General features: G+C 39.6%; 1 long non-coding RNA gene across 1 annotated transcript; it reads left to right on the top strand.

Annotated features, from left to right (window-relative positions):
* Window positions 1-11,492: 11,492 nt before the first annotated feature.
* On the top strand, window positions 11,493-15,507 carry LOC121111135. The gene is made up of 3 exons (XR_005860805.1): window positions 11,493-12,857; window positions 13,423-13,552; window positions 14,558-15,507. It is a non-coding gene; the product is annotated as an uncharacterized LOC121111135 (long non-coding RNA).
* The last annotated feature ends 1,095 nt before the right edge of the window (window positions 15,508-16,602 follow it).

The following is a 16,602-nucleotide window of genomic DNA, read 5'->3' as shown; positions in this document are numbered from 1 at the left end:
ACGGCGGGCGGTACGCGTCCACCCCTTGGGCCCCGCCCCGCGGCTGTCAGGTCACGGTGTGCGCGGAGCCGTGCGCTGTGCCCTTCGCTCTCCCTCGAAGGGACTGCGGGTTTGCGCAAGCCGGGCTGCCTTAACGGGGCCGTGAGCCAGATCGAATAACAGGCTGCGTGTTACAGCGTAAGGAGATAGGCCTGCAGGTAGCCCAGTTCTGAGGGGGGCATGCAGAGCGCTTGCATGTGAGGAGCCCAAAGGGGTTCTGGCAGCCAAGTGGGGTCCTGCCTTTCTTGTTCATGCTTGCAGAAGTGCTGCTGATGTCGTTTCCTGGCCCTGTGGCCCACTGACAGACAGAATATCAAAGCTTCTGCATGGTTCTTTCCCTGGGGCTCCTTAAGCTTGCCCAGATGACTGCAGTGGCTCAATGTTTATAACCCACGCCTTTGCTACCCTTGCCGTTGTTTGGGGCGTTTCTGCTTTTCTCCTGTTTGGGGATCTTGGTTTCAGCATCTGCAGTTCTGTATTTGACCTTCAGATTTTCAAAGTTAAATTGTTCTGCTGTGACTGTAATTTAGCGTAATTTCTTAACCCTTGTGTACCTGCTTTGCAGCCCTCCCAGAAGAGGAGGGCCGTGCAGTAGCTTCAAGCTATGCTCCGTGTGGAAGAAAAAAGCCCTGTTGCTGATAAGCATCACTTGCTACAGCCTTCACCTTAGCAGTCAGGCATGCTGCCCCGAGTGAGCCTTCCTGGTACTATCAGCCCAGCTCCACCAGCACCTTTGCACACATGGGCTTTTTGCCTGAACTTGAATGTACCCGTCACATTAATGGATTTATTCTTAGAATAATTTGAAGCATAATTGTTCCCCTATGACACAGGAAAAAAAGAAAATTGTAAATGGAGAGATTAAATCTCTTGCGCAAAGCTAAAGAGATAGCAAAGCCAGGAAATGAGCTCAGATTTCCTTAGTCAGGCGGCCCTGCTTTAACCGCACAATCATCCTCTTTCAGTCATTCTCAGCTTCTAAGCACTAATGTAAACATCAAAGGCATTAGCACAGGTTTAACTCGTTCCTACTTTGTACAGAAAGACTTTACCGTTCCCACTGAAATTCCCAACAACTTCTCAATTTCCTTCCCCAAATTGAGATAAATTATATCACAGACTGACTAGGGTATTCTTAAGTTCACACTGCCTTTCTCAGGCCCTGGCAAGTAATGTCTTCATCCTCAGTGCTGTAAATACCTGCTCAGAAAACAATTGTGGAGTTTCAGTGGTGCAGCATTTAAGCAGGTACCCAAATGTGCATAGGTGAAACTGATCAAGGAACAAATTGTTCCCTATCATCACGCTTTTCTGCCAGATCAGAGGACCAGGAACACTTGTACTAGCACAGGGGAGGCACATACACTGTCTGCTGACCTGGAAGTGATGGTAGAGTCACCTTGCTAACTCATATTATTTGAAAATTATTATGAAGGCAAACTCTAAATTAATATCTATCTATCTATTCATATAGATATAAAAGAAAACAGCCTAGAGATAATTTAGGGTAGAGTAGAGAACCTCTACTATGTGTTCAGACATCCACAAATTGCCACAGTATTTGTATAGCCTCATGATTAAGACACAGAACTCATAGCTGTTTTTAATAACTTCAGAAAGGGACACATTACTTGTACAGCTTGAGCTTCTGACTACTTAAGTAAAAGGATAGTCTTGAGAGTCCTACTGTCAGACTACAGACTAAGACCTAGCCATGATCAAGTGCACTGTCTTTCCATATCAGTTTAATATTTGATGTGTCTTCATCTTGAGGACTTTCTGTTCAATTGATTTTATACTAAATTGATCTAAATGGATGTTATTGTGCTGGGAGATGGACTAGAATCTCATTTCATCCACTTCACGTGGTGCAGAACTGTGCTGCTACTTCCAAAAACCAGAGACGCAGCAATAGATGTGAAGAATACACAGAGAAGAGTGTGAGAGCTGGATGAGTAGATTGTACTATTTGCACAATTACTGTGCCACCCTCCATCAGTTTGCAGACCAGGGACTTATTATCCAAAGATGGATTTTCCCATTGGTCTGCTCAGATATCAGCAATTTCAATGCAGGGAGCATTAGGAAGACCTAGTTTTCCCCGTAATAATCAAGTATTTTGAGTGTATCCAGCCATAACCTTGCTGGTTTCTTCAACTTCAGCTGACTTGCTGATACACTAGCTCATTACTAAGTAATAATATTATGTTTTTGTAACAACCCTCAATTTGTCATAGCTAAAATAAAGCCATTTACATTGTTTTCACAGAGTCCCAGCACAGCTGAGGCTGGCAGGGCTGTCTGAGTCATAGAAACATAGAATCATAAAATGATAGAGGCCTAGGTTGGAGGGGATCTCTTGCCTTTTCAACATATTGTACTTTTGTAAACTATATAAATAACTCGATTTTCACTGTACCTTAGAAATATGTATTAGAACAAGTTCGAAAAGTTGATTAACTTGTTTTCTGAGATAATGAAGACGGAAAATAATGGGCAAATGTCATATGCAGAAGTATCTGCATGACTGTGCTCTTATATGTGTGTATTTACTATTTCCGTGCATTAGGTACACAGGTAACACAGTTTTGTATAGTAAATAATTATACAATAAAACCAATAATTATGTATTTAATATTATATTAAGTAAATTATATATATTATTTAGTAATAATTCAATAGTTATATTTGATAATTATTAAATTTATTTAATAATTAAATATTTGATTATTTAATAATTGTATATTATTTAATAATAAAACAATTATTTAATAATTAATTTACTAAGTGTGTAATATAATATATATATGTATATATATATTAATAATTTCAGTAGGAAATTCTGCTGGTTGCAAGCTGAGGTCTTTACCAGTTCACCATCACTGCATCTTTTTTTGCATACATGTGGGAAAACAGAAATGATCTGAAACTCATTCTGCTGAGATATGTGATTGTCGATTCTGAGATATGTGATTGCACTTCAGTCCTGTATTTTTCCTACTTGGTTGAAAGAGAATCCAGCTATATTGAAATGAAGTGCTGAGCATTTGCCACGCTTTCAGACTTTAGTGCTACCTACCACTTTCTAAATTCATGCACAGTATAACATTTAACCAAAGAACTGTCCATTAACAGTCATGCAGCTGCGTTGTTATTAAGGCACATGGCTCAGAGGTCTGCCTTTGATTTCCTAAGACAATGTTCCTATATTTATGTTTTTATCATGTGCTTGATGCTATCATTTCTTTACTGGGGCAGTACTGTGGTAGAATTCGCCTGGACCAGCTCAGTGAGCACTGTGTTAAAACCAGCCTGGGGCAATCCTTACACCATGCCACTGCTGTTGCCCTTTCTTCTAAGAGCTGTTCAGCCATAATGCTTTAAAACACCACACTAGTCTAAATGATTTAGACCTGCTTAGCTGTAACTAAACTACTTAATTAGTCTAATTAAAACCACTTTGTAAAATACTGCCTTTTTCTCTGCACGTCCTCAGTAGCCATGTACAGTATGCAAAAGCATTTCTAGATAGCAATTAAAATCATCTTGTATGTGCCTAAAATCCAACTGTGCCGTATTTCATTTCTTTCAAAATATGTTTCCCTCAGTATCTAGCTGTTAAAACAAATTAGCATATATTTTATTTAAGTCTGATATAGCTTATTTTTAATTCCAGCTTAGCTGGTATTCACATAGCCTGAATGCCCCATGGGAACACAAATGTCTAACATTTCCTCTGAGTCAGTAGGAATTTTGAGGCTCCTGAAACATAAGTAAAAAAATGTTCTTTCTCAGCTTGATTTATAGGTATGGAAGTTACATCATTTTGTATAAATAACTATTATTCTAAATCAGGCTGGAGAAACATTTTCACTGCAGTTTGTTACTGAAATGTTGACTAATAATCTCAGAACTCAAAAATATCTTTCCGCTGGTGGCACCATTAAGGAAATTTATCTAGTGCGTTTGGGATTTCTTCTAACCCAGTCTATGAAAACATAAGTAGTGACAGAGTAGAAAAAACTCAGACTGTTTCTAATAACTCCATCCAAATGTAGCAGAATGAGAAAAATGGGCTGGAATTCAATGAAATCTCAGTAGATTCTGTAAAAACATGTAAATATATTTACATGCTCAGCATCATACGGCTTATTGCAAAAGATCCTGTTTTGAATGTATGCTTTTTCTAAACTGATCGGTGTTGATAAATTGTATTCTTGGTAAATTCGGCAGTGAGTAACATAGCAATAGAGTTGCACATATTAAGAAATAAAACGTAAAAGGCAAGAAAGCAAACAGCAGAAGAATACATATATAAGAGCATCAAATGTATCTGTTTTCATTTGACAGCATTCATCTTAACATTCATCCACAGAGAGAGATCATCAGCATCACTCAGCAGATGAAAACAAAGATGAGCCTTCTGAGCCACATTCAGAAAATGCTTAGAAATGACAAGAGATAGGTGATGGTGCAATGACAGATCTGCAGATTAATCTCCCTTCCTTTCTTAAGGAAAATTCCCAATGACTGGGCAACCCTATGAAAAGGTACATAATAACGGAACGTATTAATTCTCATTTATCTCATCCAAAAGAGGATCCTTCTAAGAGCAACCCGGTTTTTGAGTCCTGATTCATGCTGAAGCTGAAGCAGACTGCAGAAAGGAAATAAATTGTTTCCATGAATACTTCCTCAATTATATTAAATTTTCATATGAAAGCCATTAGTTTCAATTAACTTTCAGGCATTAAAAAAGCAAACAAACAAAAACAAAAAACAAGCAGACTGTTCCAAAAGCAAACAGCAGCTTCAAAATATAGTTCAGGATTTCAGAAACAATTTTATTCCCTGTATGTATTTGACCCCAATCTTTCTTGTCAGAACATGTGAAAGCATCCAAAGATAAAAAATGAAAGCTGAAATTCCATTTTTTTCAGTGACTAGATTACATTTTTAGTATTAAATGGCAGTGAAAATAAAGAGCTCAAAGATGCAGATTAAAAATGCAATTGCAATTGCTTTTCCTTTTTTTTTTTCTTTTTGGTGCACGTGGCAGTAACATGTGCTCCGAGAAGAGCTGACCTTATCTAAATTTATGTGACCAACCTAACCAGCATAGCTCAATAATTAACTGAATGTCTCAGCCTCCGCAGGAACATGAAGTACAGTAACACCATATACTCAGAATCATGGCTGGAAAAATCATGAAATGTCACAACAGAAATGTTTTGTCTTATAAGGGATTTTTTTTCTTTTCTGTACTTGTTCCCTTTCCCTTTTCTTTAGGCACTGGGAATCATCTGGAGAATGTAAGTGGCCAATTCGATGATTCTTAAATAGCAACCTCAGCCTGTTGGAGATAGAATTTATACAGGTTGCTCTTGACTATTCCTTCAAACGGCATTGGTTGGTTCACCTCAACAGCAGCTGGAGGACAGGCTGCCACTGTCTCCATGGTCCTTCCTTACCACTGAATCTTTCTGGAAACCACTGTGAAAGCCAAACAGTTCGGTTGCAATGAGTGTTAGCTACTTGCTTTCTGTCAAGTAAGAAAGCTGGATTCTCACAAAGGCAAAATAGAAGAAATGTTATTCTTGTAAGCAGGTGCCTTCTCTTGATTCATGGACTTCTGAAGCCATCGTCCCAAGAGATTTTGCCAGAAACACTGGCACCAGAGATTCAATGGCTGATTTATCTAGTAAGACATTTAGCAAGGTTCTGCTGTACTTCTAAACCTGGAGATGCTGAAGGTGTTTTTCTCTGAGTTAATAATTACTAACTGTAGATAGCAGCAAGCTGGAAAGAAACTGAGCTATTTTAGAAATGCATGCAATAAATAATAGTGGCTATGCTTCAGCTGGTTGTCACAGGGCTCAAGGACAAATTCTAAACATCATGACTGGTGTTTTAATGGCTAAAAATATGTCTTTGGTCCACGTTGTGAAAAATCAATTAGCAAACTCTTACAGACAAGAAGTTTCATGCAAAATAGTGAATAAAACTGCTGCCCTTCCTGCCTTACAATAAAAATAGCTATGAAAAACACTTTCTCCTCTAAATCATTTGAAATCAGGGAACTCCTAGTGCTCTGCAAGCATGAGTGCATCCCCAGAATACGTTTTAGCACAGGTAAGGCTGCTTGTAATTCATTTCACATAAACTGGGGTACACAAGATGCCAGGGTCAAACTGGAAAGCCAGTGGCAAAGATCAGGAATCAGCAGACCCTCACTTCAGGTCTGTGTGTTTATGACTGAACCATGCAACACTCAGGATGAAATCCTAACAAAATGGCATGGAGGAAGAACATAAAATCCAACATGCTAAATGTAAGAAAGCTGTAATATAACTGTGAGTAAAATAAGAAATATTGGGAGATATTCACCTAAATGTTGGTGGTTAAGAACAGGCATGACTGAAGTGCATGTAATTCTCAGAGATGCAGAAAAGAGGACAACACAGACAAGCTGAAGGAAACCTCTACTGAGAATGCAGGTGAACTGCAGAACTAACTAAAGCCACAACGATGCACATAGTGAATGTAATAGCAGATAAGGACTTATAAAATAGTAAACCTTCAGTGAACGTACAGGGAGTTGGATCAGCTTTTAGGGAGTGACTGGCTTTCATCCATTTTTCGGTATCAGTTCAAAATGTGTATTTACAATCATTTTTTAGACTTCTGATTTGGTTTTTATGTTACCCTTTTATAATACAATGCAATCCATTTTCAAGAACAGAATGATACTCTGGCAACATAACTGTATGTATTGAAAAAAGTGAGGCCAAATATTGCAGACAATTCAATCAGTAACATAAGGAGAGGTGCTGAGTGTGGATATGGTACTTATGTGTAAAGGAGGAGATTGGTGAAAGGGGGCTACTGTCCTCAGTGTATTGTTCACTTACTAAAGTAAGAACAGTATCACCTGGACTTTGGTTCTTCCAGTTCATGCAGTGACAGGCACTGCTCTATGTTTATAGCATTTAATCCCTCCTAAGACTCCAGATTCAGCTGCTACATCAGTTACAGACAGAGGTACAAACCATTGCATGAAATATCATTTTCTTCATGTTCATCAGAAAGCACTTAAGATAAAGAAGTTATCATTTCAGAGATAAAACTTCTGACAATAATTAGCTCAAGACATGCTTTGGTATCCAGAGGAAAAAGGGATTTGGAGGCATTTTCATTTTAAAAGAGATACCTCATTATTAACTCTTCAGAAAATCTTCAAAGATGACAACCCTTATTAAGGTGAAAATTCAACAGCTGAAATTGTCCTACTGATTCCAGAATACTCAGCAAGACAGTGGGTAGATGGAAAAAGATTTTTTTAATGCTAATTTTATTTAGAATAGAACTCTTTACTGTTCTCATTACCTAAATAAATAACCGTGCCCTTCATCCTGGCAGAAGCAGTGTGGCAGTTTGCGTTTAGAGGGCTGTGTTTGATGCTAAGAAAACAGCAGCATGTGCTGCTGATGCATCTAAATCATGAGTAACAGGGCGGACACTAGCTAGGAGAAACGAACGTCACTTTCTCTTTGGGGCTGTACTTCTGTTATAGTCCAGGTATCCTGGGAGTCTTTTGATTTTGTGGAAAGTACAAAGAGCACAGAAAGAGCTGCAGATAAGAATATTAAACACTATTTATCTGGTTGTAGATGACCTGGAGTGGTGCAAAGGTGGATAAAACAGAGGGGGATCAGATACTAGAAAGAAGAGAAACAAATATATATATTTAAAATATGAGACAGACAAAGGTTTTTCAAATGAAAAGGAAAAAAGGAATCTTGCTGGTAAGAGAATATCTGATCTTATGACTACTGAAGAGAGAAGTAAAAGAAACAGGCCCACCATTTCCCCCTGAAGTGGTGGAAGTCCCCAGCATGCACTCTTCATATCGCCTTTATGTTAATATGGGGGCATCCTCTTTCTAGGTGGATACACGAGAGTATCACTAGGGAGACACGATAATTATCTTTAGAATCTTACACCTGGGGCCAATTATAAGCACTTAGCTAAACATATAGTTTGCATATTCAGTGAATGAATTAAAAAGTATGTATCAGATCAAAGCATAATAGCCCTTAAATCTGTTTTCTACATCAGTGCTTACAGTTGCATGAGAACCGCCCAGTTTGTTAGTTGCTGAACACGTAGGTGCTGGTACAGCTTACTGTGCCATTTCATGAGTCGTGGAAGTCTACTGTCATTTTAAAAGCAGAATTTACCCGGCAATTTTAATGCATTAGTGTCCAAGGTTGCTGGTTTTCTAAAAAAAAGCTGAGGCAGGGATCTGCAGTCCTGTGATACTCCCAGTACCCAGCTGCACTTTGTAGATTCAGTATCAGCTTGGGGAATTTTTTTATTTGGAATTCAGTTTAAATGAACACATTCTGTGCACGTATCTTCTGGAAGTTCAAGATGGATACACAGACATTTGCCATCCTCAGAAGCTTTTGGCTTAAACACAGGGAACCTGCAGAATTATTGCTTAAATGAATGTAATCCAGAAATATATTCTAAAATTAGTATTTTGATTAAGGGCATATAGGAAGGCATTATTGTTTTGCCTGCAGCCCTAACGACGTGCATTGCCAAGACATACTACACATTTAATAGTAATACAGGTATAGAAAATGAATTACAAGGTAGATTATTTTTCTCATATCAGTGCCTTATTGCTTTGGAAAAGTCAAATACCTTTACTAGCATTTAATGTCTGTTGTTTCTGTTACCTACTGTTAGTTCAGCTTAAAGAAATACAGGCTAATAAAGTCAGTTAGTATTGCTTTCTTGGCTGAATGGGCGAGATGAGAGACTGACGTGATGCAACCGGTATGTTTTTTTGAATCACCTGAATTTTTTCATATGGTTTCTCCTGAAAGTCAGTGCAATATACTCAACGCCATTTAGAAGTTAACTCACTTCACCGTGAAAAATATTTTTTGGGAATTCATATCCTTTATCAAATCTAACTGGTAACAGAACCAGAATGCATTCTTTTGATGTCATGTTGGTTTTGTAATGAATTCTTAAGAGCTGCTGAACCATGCCATGATTGTGCAAAGAAAAGCCACAGAGCAAATACCACTAACACCATCTGAGCTTTACCTGAGCTGAACTGATGTCTACATACCTGTAGTGATGTTATTTAAGTGTTCCATGGATATGCAGTTTTAGTCATGGAGCTGGTCTTGCAGACTCTGGGCATCTTGGCCTTAATAGTACAGGTATTTGCTTACACGGTTTATATCGTTTTTTTAATACATTTTTTCTGCTTTAGTACAGAAGGGAGAAATATTCCAACACAAATGCACACTTACTTAGCCCAGCATGTTTATAATACAATTAGCTGATTTTCATATGAAAATTAGCTGATTTTCTAGGGATAATCCACAATATAACGCATAGCTCTAATGCAGCATTATGTGTGCTTTGGCACTTAAAATACTGTGTTTTCTTTTGCAAGTATGTTCCTCTTTCTAATTAGCTATGCATTTTCTCCAGCGATGAACAAGCGATGAGAGCATGCTGCTCTCATAAAAACCTGCACCAGCAAAGGTGATGCTGTCCCTGCCAACACTGCTGAAACACACCACCCACTGCCTCTCTGAGCTCACATCCACTGCTTGGTCTCCATAAATGTATAACAAACGTCTGTGAATGTCAGTGGGTGCCATCTTTTCCACGTGGAGAAATTCAGTTCCACCCCTTTGCTTCAAACACACTTCCATGTCAGACGCCATTTTGTCACATTGCCCCTCTGCTGCCATCTGTCACACGGCAACACGTAACAGAATATTGGTGAGAAAGTTCAACCTCTACTTCCATACCACCAACATCCTCCTCTGACATTGCAGGCCAACATGATAAAATAGAAGGCACTGCTTTTGGAGCAGCCCTTGTAGCTGCAAACAGGGTGTTTCATCACAGAAGGCTTATTTAACCAGAGGGCGGTGAGGCCCTGGCACAGCTGCCCAGAGAAGCTGTGGTGCCCCATCCCTGGAGGTGCTCAAGGCCAGGTTGGGTGGGGCCCTGGGCAGCTGAGCTGGTGGGTGGACACCCTGCCCATGGCAGGGGGTTGAAACTGAATAAGCTTTAAAGTCCATTCCAATCCTTTCTTTATGCAGAGTTTAGAAAAAAACTGCAAGGAACATATTGCCCCGCCAACACATCTTCTCTAAGAAATCTTTAAAGGAAAAGACAGTTCAAGTCTCATGCCTAATTAGTCCATGGTCTTTCTACCAAAACTACTGACATTCTGCTTTATAGAATAAAGACCACTGGCTGCAAGATAGAAATATTAATGCCCATGAAGAACACTAGCTTTCACTGGAAGTTTGACCACTGAGGTCTAGACTAGGACCATGAAATTTACTCTGTTTCTCTTTTCACAGCCATCAGCCCATAATGGCTGTCAGAAATAATACATCTTCTTCACTGAGATGGGGCCCATGTGGTGGCTGCGAATTGAATCTCACTATATTCCCTCTACTACTCCTTCGATGTAAAGATCCTATTATCCATTATCATTTTTTGGAGCATGTAATTTCTTTTTAAAATTACTCAGTCAAAAGTTAGTAATATGTTTCAAGCGCTATATTAGATGGTCTTTTGTCACTGCCAACAGTGAATGAACACAAAGTTCATCAATGTGTGTAGCAAACAGAAAGAGCAGAAACAGATTAGTAAGAGTGGTTTTTATATTTGCCCTGCAAGGACTGAGTTCTGTAAAATAATACAAGTCAGAATACAATTCCATATCAAAATACAGTCAGCAGCAGGAGGCTATATTTGTATTACCGTAGTAAATTGTGGATTTGACAGCTTACAAATAAACTTGGGGAAGAGTGAGAGCGAGAATATACTGAAGATCTTCTGTCTACAAAGATAATTCTTATTGCAGAAAAGAAAAATTCATCTCAGGTCTGATGCATTCTTGTTTGTACTAAACTTTAAGAACATAACCTAGATGCCTATTTTGGGGGTAGTTTCGCTTATTTTTATCATTCATTCGCCTTTCTTGGTTGTTTTTTTTTTAACATCTATTTCTATATATAAATATTTATCATATGTATTAATTCACATACATTGCCAACTTGCTCTAGGAGGGATGAATTCAGGCAGTCATTCACATTGGCTGCTCTGAGACTTGGCAAATTTACACCATCACTGAGCCATTTGAGTTACTGCTTTTAACTGCTTTGCAGGCCAACAGCTTATGGGAATATTGAGACTGAGCAAGTCATGTCTTGCTAATGCCAATATTTTTTTAAGTAAAAAATGAGAGGAGAAAAATAAAGCAGAGGAGGAAAAAGGGTTCTTTCCAGCTTTTGTTTGCTGGCCTGGATGAGATGGCAATCTCAGTATTCCTTGTCTCTGGCTTTTCTACTCGATGTGCACTGCTGATCGGGCCCAGTAATTATGCAGTTTTGAGAAGGGTGTGGGGGGGAAGCAGGTGGACTTCTCTAAATCCCAGGGATACTAAGGATGGCAAACATGACAGAAAAATTCCTTCCATCCTCCTCGCTTTTCTCCACTGCCACTTCCCACACTTTTTAATGGCTTCAGAAAAGATCTGGATCCCCCACCATCCCATCTGCTAGTTGGTTCTAATTCCTGACACATCAATTAGGATCCATTAATTTCTGGTCCCATTCTTCCCTTGTTTGCCAGACAGGATGTCAACCCAGTCTTTGGGTTATATCAGTAGATGGTTTTGTTTTCATTGCTGCAGTAAGCCACTCTCTGCATTGTCTCCCTCAACATCCACTGTTACAGGCATATAGGGCAGTTTGTAAAATGTGTGTCACTTAAAGTTTACAATTTGGTTTGACTTGTTAACATCTGAAGATAAAGTCTAGAACATGAGAGTCTCCTAAGAACTGATCATCTTCTTTCTCTATTCAAATTGTAAAGTTAATGCCATTACCAATTCAAATTATCCTGCCCTCTAGACCTGTACTAACATTTAAGTAAGAAAAGCAGTAAGTGCTGCATTCGCTTTGAAAGCTGCGTCACTCCTGAGTGCTCTTGGTACCAGGAGTATTTCCATAAGGGCAGCATTGATTTTATTTATCTACTGTGTGCAGCACAGCAAGTCATTCCTTCTCTTCACATTATGCACTAATTAAAAAATAAACAGGTAGTATGGCAAGTTAGGTTCAAAATCTCCAAAGGACAGCCCTGCATACAGCAAATCAGCTGATACTTTGTGCCCTCAAGTATGACTTATTCCTGTTCTCTTAAATTACACTCAACTGGCTGATCAGACCATAAAGGAAATGGACAGCTGCAGTAGAGAGTGGGTATTTTAATAGTAGAGTGCTGTAGACATGGCTGACTGCCAAAGAACACATTGTTAAAGCAACCAACATAAAATGAAAAATTAAGATATTGGCACCAAGACCTACTGGTAAGAACTGAGGGTCAGTAAAGGACAGTGAAATAATCTAAAAGATTTCTTCCACTGCATTGAATTTAGGACAGGCAAAGCAGTCTTGCTTTGGAGAAGTATTCTGCAGTGCTGGGAACTGTGGCAAGTCTCAAACAAACACAGAGGACACTGTTGGCTGTCCTGGCTGCTGCAGTTTCTGCTCTTGGCCAGAGAGCACTTTGGAACAATCCTTCTTTATAGCACAGTCACAGCTGGACAAAACAACGTCCAGACCAGTTCTGAAATGCACTGTCAGTAATCGATATATATCTTAATGTGTTTTATTTGATACTTTGTTCTATTTTAGACGCATCAACAATTTCTTAAAATTGCCTTTTTCCTGAGAGAGATGCAGAATAACAGCAGCAAGGTAAGAGAATATTCACATGCTCCTTCCTCAGCAGCTGCCACAATTATCACTGGTTAATACACACTGCAGATGAAACCAGTTTTGAGAAATTCTGTAGTGACATGGCTGTGTACTTGTTAATTGGGAAAATCCAAACATATGATTGTACGCTCCTTTCTTTGGGTATGCACATTGCTCTCCATTCTCTAGTTGCATCATAATGTTCTGCACTCAAATAGCGTCACAGATTTTTACTGCTGTCCTATACAATGACTACAGCATTGCTTGTGGTGTGTCTTCATTCTGCTTAGTAATTTTATTGTCACTGTGATCCATTGTCTCTTTATTGACTCCTTTATATAAGTTGTATTTTACTTCAAAGATGCACGTAAATAGTTTTTCAGCATCATATACCATTCCATTTATTTTTGTGCCCGAGAGTACTTCCTTCTGTTGAGGCAGTTTAGAGTTGAAGCAATCAAGCAAATTGAGATGGTCTAAATCTTCAACGTCCTATAGGACCTGTGACTTAATAGTACAGTATAATACTAAACATCTTTTGTCTGTTTGTGTGCACTCTGTCTAGGAGCATTCTCGGTGGGCCCTGGAGAGTGTGGCTTAGAATTAGAAGTCTCCTGGACCTGTGGCTGTTTACAAGCAGCAGGCAATTGTAGCTGCAGTTGTCATTATTTGGAAACGCTTAACCAAAGCCAAAGGTATGAAATACAGTCCATGTGTGTGCCAGAAAATCTTGGTAGGTCACTGCAGTGAGATTTTCTCTCTCAGAAGAGAGCAACTCTACAGTTTCTAAGATGAATCATAAAGAGTCCCATTTTGTAAATGTTTGTTATAAAGCATGATCACTTGCAACTCTTTCAATGATGTCGAAAGGTTTTAGGGATTGAGTCTGAGCATCATCAGCACAGCATTCGTTATTGTCTCACGTTAGCCAAGCATAGCTCAGCCCTGTGCACGTTGCCTGGGAAAGCGTGATGGTGAACACCTCTCTGCATGTAGGAGTTTTGTGCCACATCCAACACAGTCACAGGGCGGGAGGGGAGTGAAGGCTCCTGGGTTTCTCTTCACACCACCTACATGCAGGATGTACCTCTTGAGTCAGACTTCAATTGCATGGGACAGTCTGCGACTCTTATACTTTAGTGTTCGGACTTCAGTGCAAGGTATCTGTCTGACATTGCTCCTGGATAGTTTTACACGTCCTCCATGAACTATTGTTATGAATAATACTGCTGCCATACATTTTGGATTAGCAAGCAATACAGAAGAGCTTGGGAAACTTTACTGATTTCTTTTCAGCAGATTAATGCAAATATGAAAATGATGGAAAAAAAGATTAGCTTTTTTCACATAACACACTTCAACAATAAAGCATGTGACATTTGTACCATCATCTGATTTCTCTTAAGAAAATAATCTCAACAAGGTGTGAAATGAAAGCTCACAGATTCATTCTCCTAATCTTCCACCATGCAAGTTTCAGCATGGATAAGCCTACCCCGTGTCTGAAACCCCATCAAATGATGCAAGCCTCTGAAATACATAACCAGGCATAGATGTTTTACAGTGTCATCCATATGGATGTTTCTGGCTTAGCCATACTGACCCTGATTGTGACTGTCCACTCACTTTATTTTGCAGCAGAGAGACCGGGTCAATTTCTCATTAGAAAATTGAATTGCATTTGCATTATATTAATCTAGGGTGAAGAAAAATCTGAGAAGAAGGAAAGGTTAAAATCTGGCACAGATAAATCAGTCCAAGACTGCTTTTGCACTATTTAGTTGTCTCGAGCTGTACCAAGAAGGGCTGACTCAAATACAGGTATTAAACTTGCTTCCATTTTAAGCAGCATTATTTAAAAAGATTTGGAAAGTGGGACAACTTAGAGGCTTAATGTCGCTCTAACACAGCATGGAGACTAATCTCTAATATCTTTATCCTGGACATTCCTTTTCTGGGTTCCCTGCCAACACCTTTTCCCTCTGCCCTGTCTCAGGGCAGAGAGATCCAAGTCCTGAGAGAATGAGGTCAGTGGAGCAGCCAGACCAAGGGACACAGACAACAAGGCAGCAAACCATAGGAATGTGAGCCCGCTGTAGCTGATAAAATCACAGCCATCAGCTGACCCTGTCAGGACCCAGAGGTGACACAGATACTCACAGCTCAGTCAGACAAACAAAAGCCCCAAACAAGCCCCAAGGCCCCTAAATGAATCACATCTCTCACTCATGCTTAGTGTATGAGAGCAGGAGGCATCACCACCCACCACAAGGAACTCATCAGAAAAACACTGCTACTAGTAGCTAACTGAATGCATCAAAATGCTACACCAGCAGATTCTTTTCTGAGCATTGCATGGAACTAACTAGTCTAATCAGGGGCTGGAGATGGAACGCTAGTATGAGTCATCTTTATCCTAACACCTCCTACACGTATTGCTGCTGATAAAGTTGAGCTAATAATAAGAAAGTCAATTTTAAGGCAAAATCGCACCATAGGTAGAATTTAGTGAAGCTCTTGCCAAATATGACAGTAATATCAACAATGTGTACAATAAAGAATATCAATTTGTTGCATCTTAGAATCATTGAATCACGAAATCATTAAGGTTGGAAAAGATCATGTAGTCCAACTGTCCACCTACTAGCAATACTGCCCACTAAACCATGTCCCTAAGTGCCACATCTACCCTATCCTTAAACACCTCCAAGGATGATGACTCTGCCACCTCCTGGGCAGCCCGTTCCAATGCCTGACCACTCTTTCTGAGAAGAAATTCATTCTAATCTCCGACCTGAACCTCTCCTGGCACAACTTTAGGCCATTCCCTCTTGTTCTATCACTATAGATATAGTTATCTTCTAGAGATGCGATTATCAGAGTAAAGAAAGAAATATGCATACTCACTATGTTTACAGCTGAAGTAACACCATGGCTTGCCTATTCCAGTTCCTCAGCCTTCTGAAATCCTCTTATATGTTAAGGTTTCAGTGACATCTGCTGTCGAAGACCTGTTTAATTCATTGCAATTTAACAACCATTTCCTCCAAGTGAACACTCCTTCCACAGACTTTCTGGAATTCAATTCTATTTGCAAATTCTCTACCACAATGGAAACCCTTAATCTGATTGGAAAACCTCCTAAACTGAGCACTTCTGCTGCTCTAGCCATCCAACAAGCTGTTAAATCACTCTTATTTTCTAATTAAAAAGAAATTTTCTCTCTGCCTTGTTCCTGCCCTCCCTCCCACTTAGGGTACATGGAAGTTCAGCACTGCACAACACGAACACAACATGTGTTGAACTGCCAAAAATGCAGTTCCCAATGTGTTCAAATCCAAAAGTGGAACACCAAGGAGGAACTTATCATTGAAAAGAAACTATGAAGGAAGGCCCGGTGTGAACTCTTCTGTGCTCCCACAACAGCCTGTAAGGTGGGCCGCTGGAACAGAGCTTCAGATTGCCCTCCATTTCATGCACAAGCCCAACGATCCTGAGAGCGGAGCAGAAAAGGCCAGCAAGCTCCTGCCAAGGCCCTGATCTGAGCTGGTCAGGCAGGGCTGAAAGTCTCATTGTTCAGCTTAGTGGCAGAAGAACCAGAATGAAAAGCACGGTTTTGCTCAGTTGACAACACTAGGCATGTGATAGGGTGATTACAATCTCAGATAAGAGATGTGTCAACATAACACTATTTAAACAAGATGCACTCAGGCAGCATGCAGAATCCTACTGTTAAGTTGCACTT

This window comes from Gallus gallus, chromosome 6, assembly GCF_016699485.2.
Source record: "Gallus gallus isolate bGalGal1 chromosome 6, bGalGal1.mat.broiler.GRCg7b, whole genome shotgun sequence".
In the NCBI taxonomy this organism is placed as follows: domain Eukaryota; kingdom Metazoa; phylum Chordata; class Aves; order Galliformes; family Phasianidae; genus Gallus; species Gallus gallus.
The sequence above is the reverse complement of the archived record's forward strand: the minus strand, read 5'-3'. Positions and strand labels throughout refer to the sequence as shown.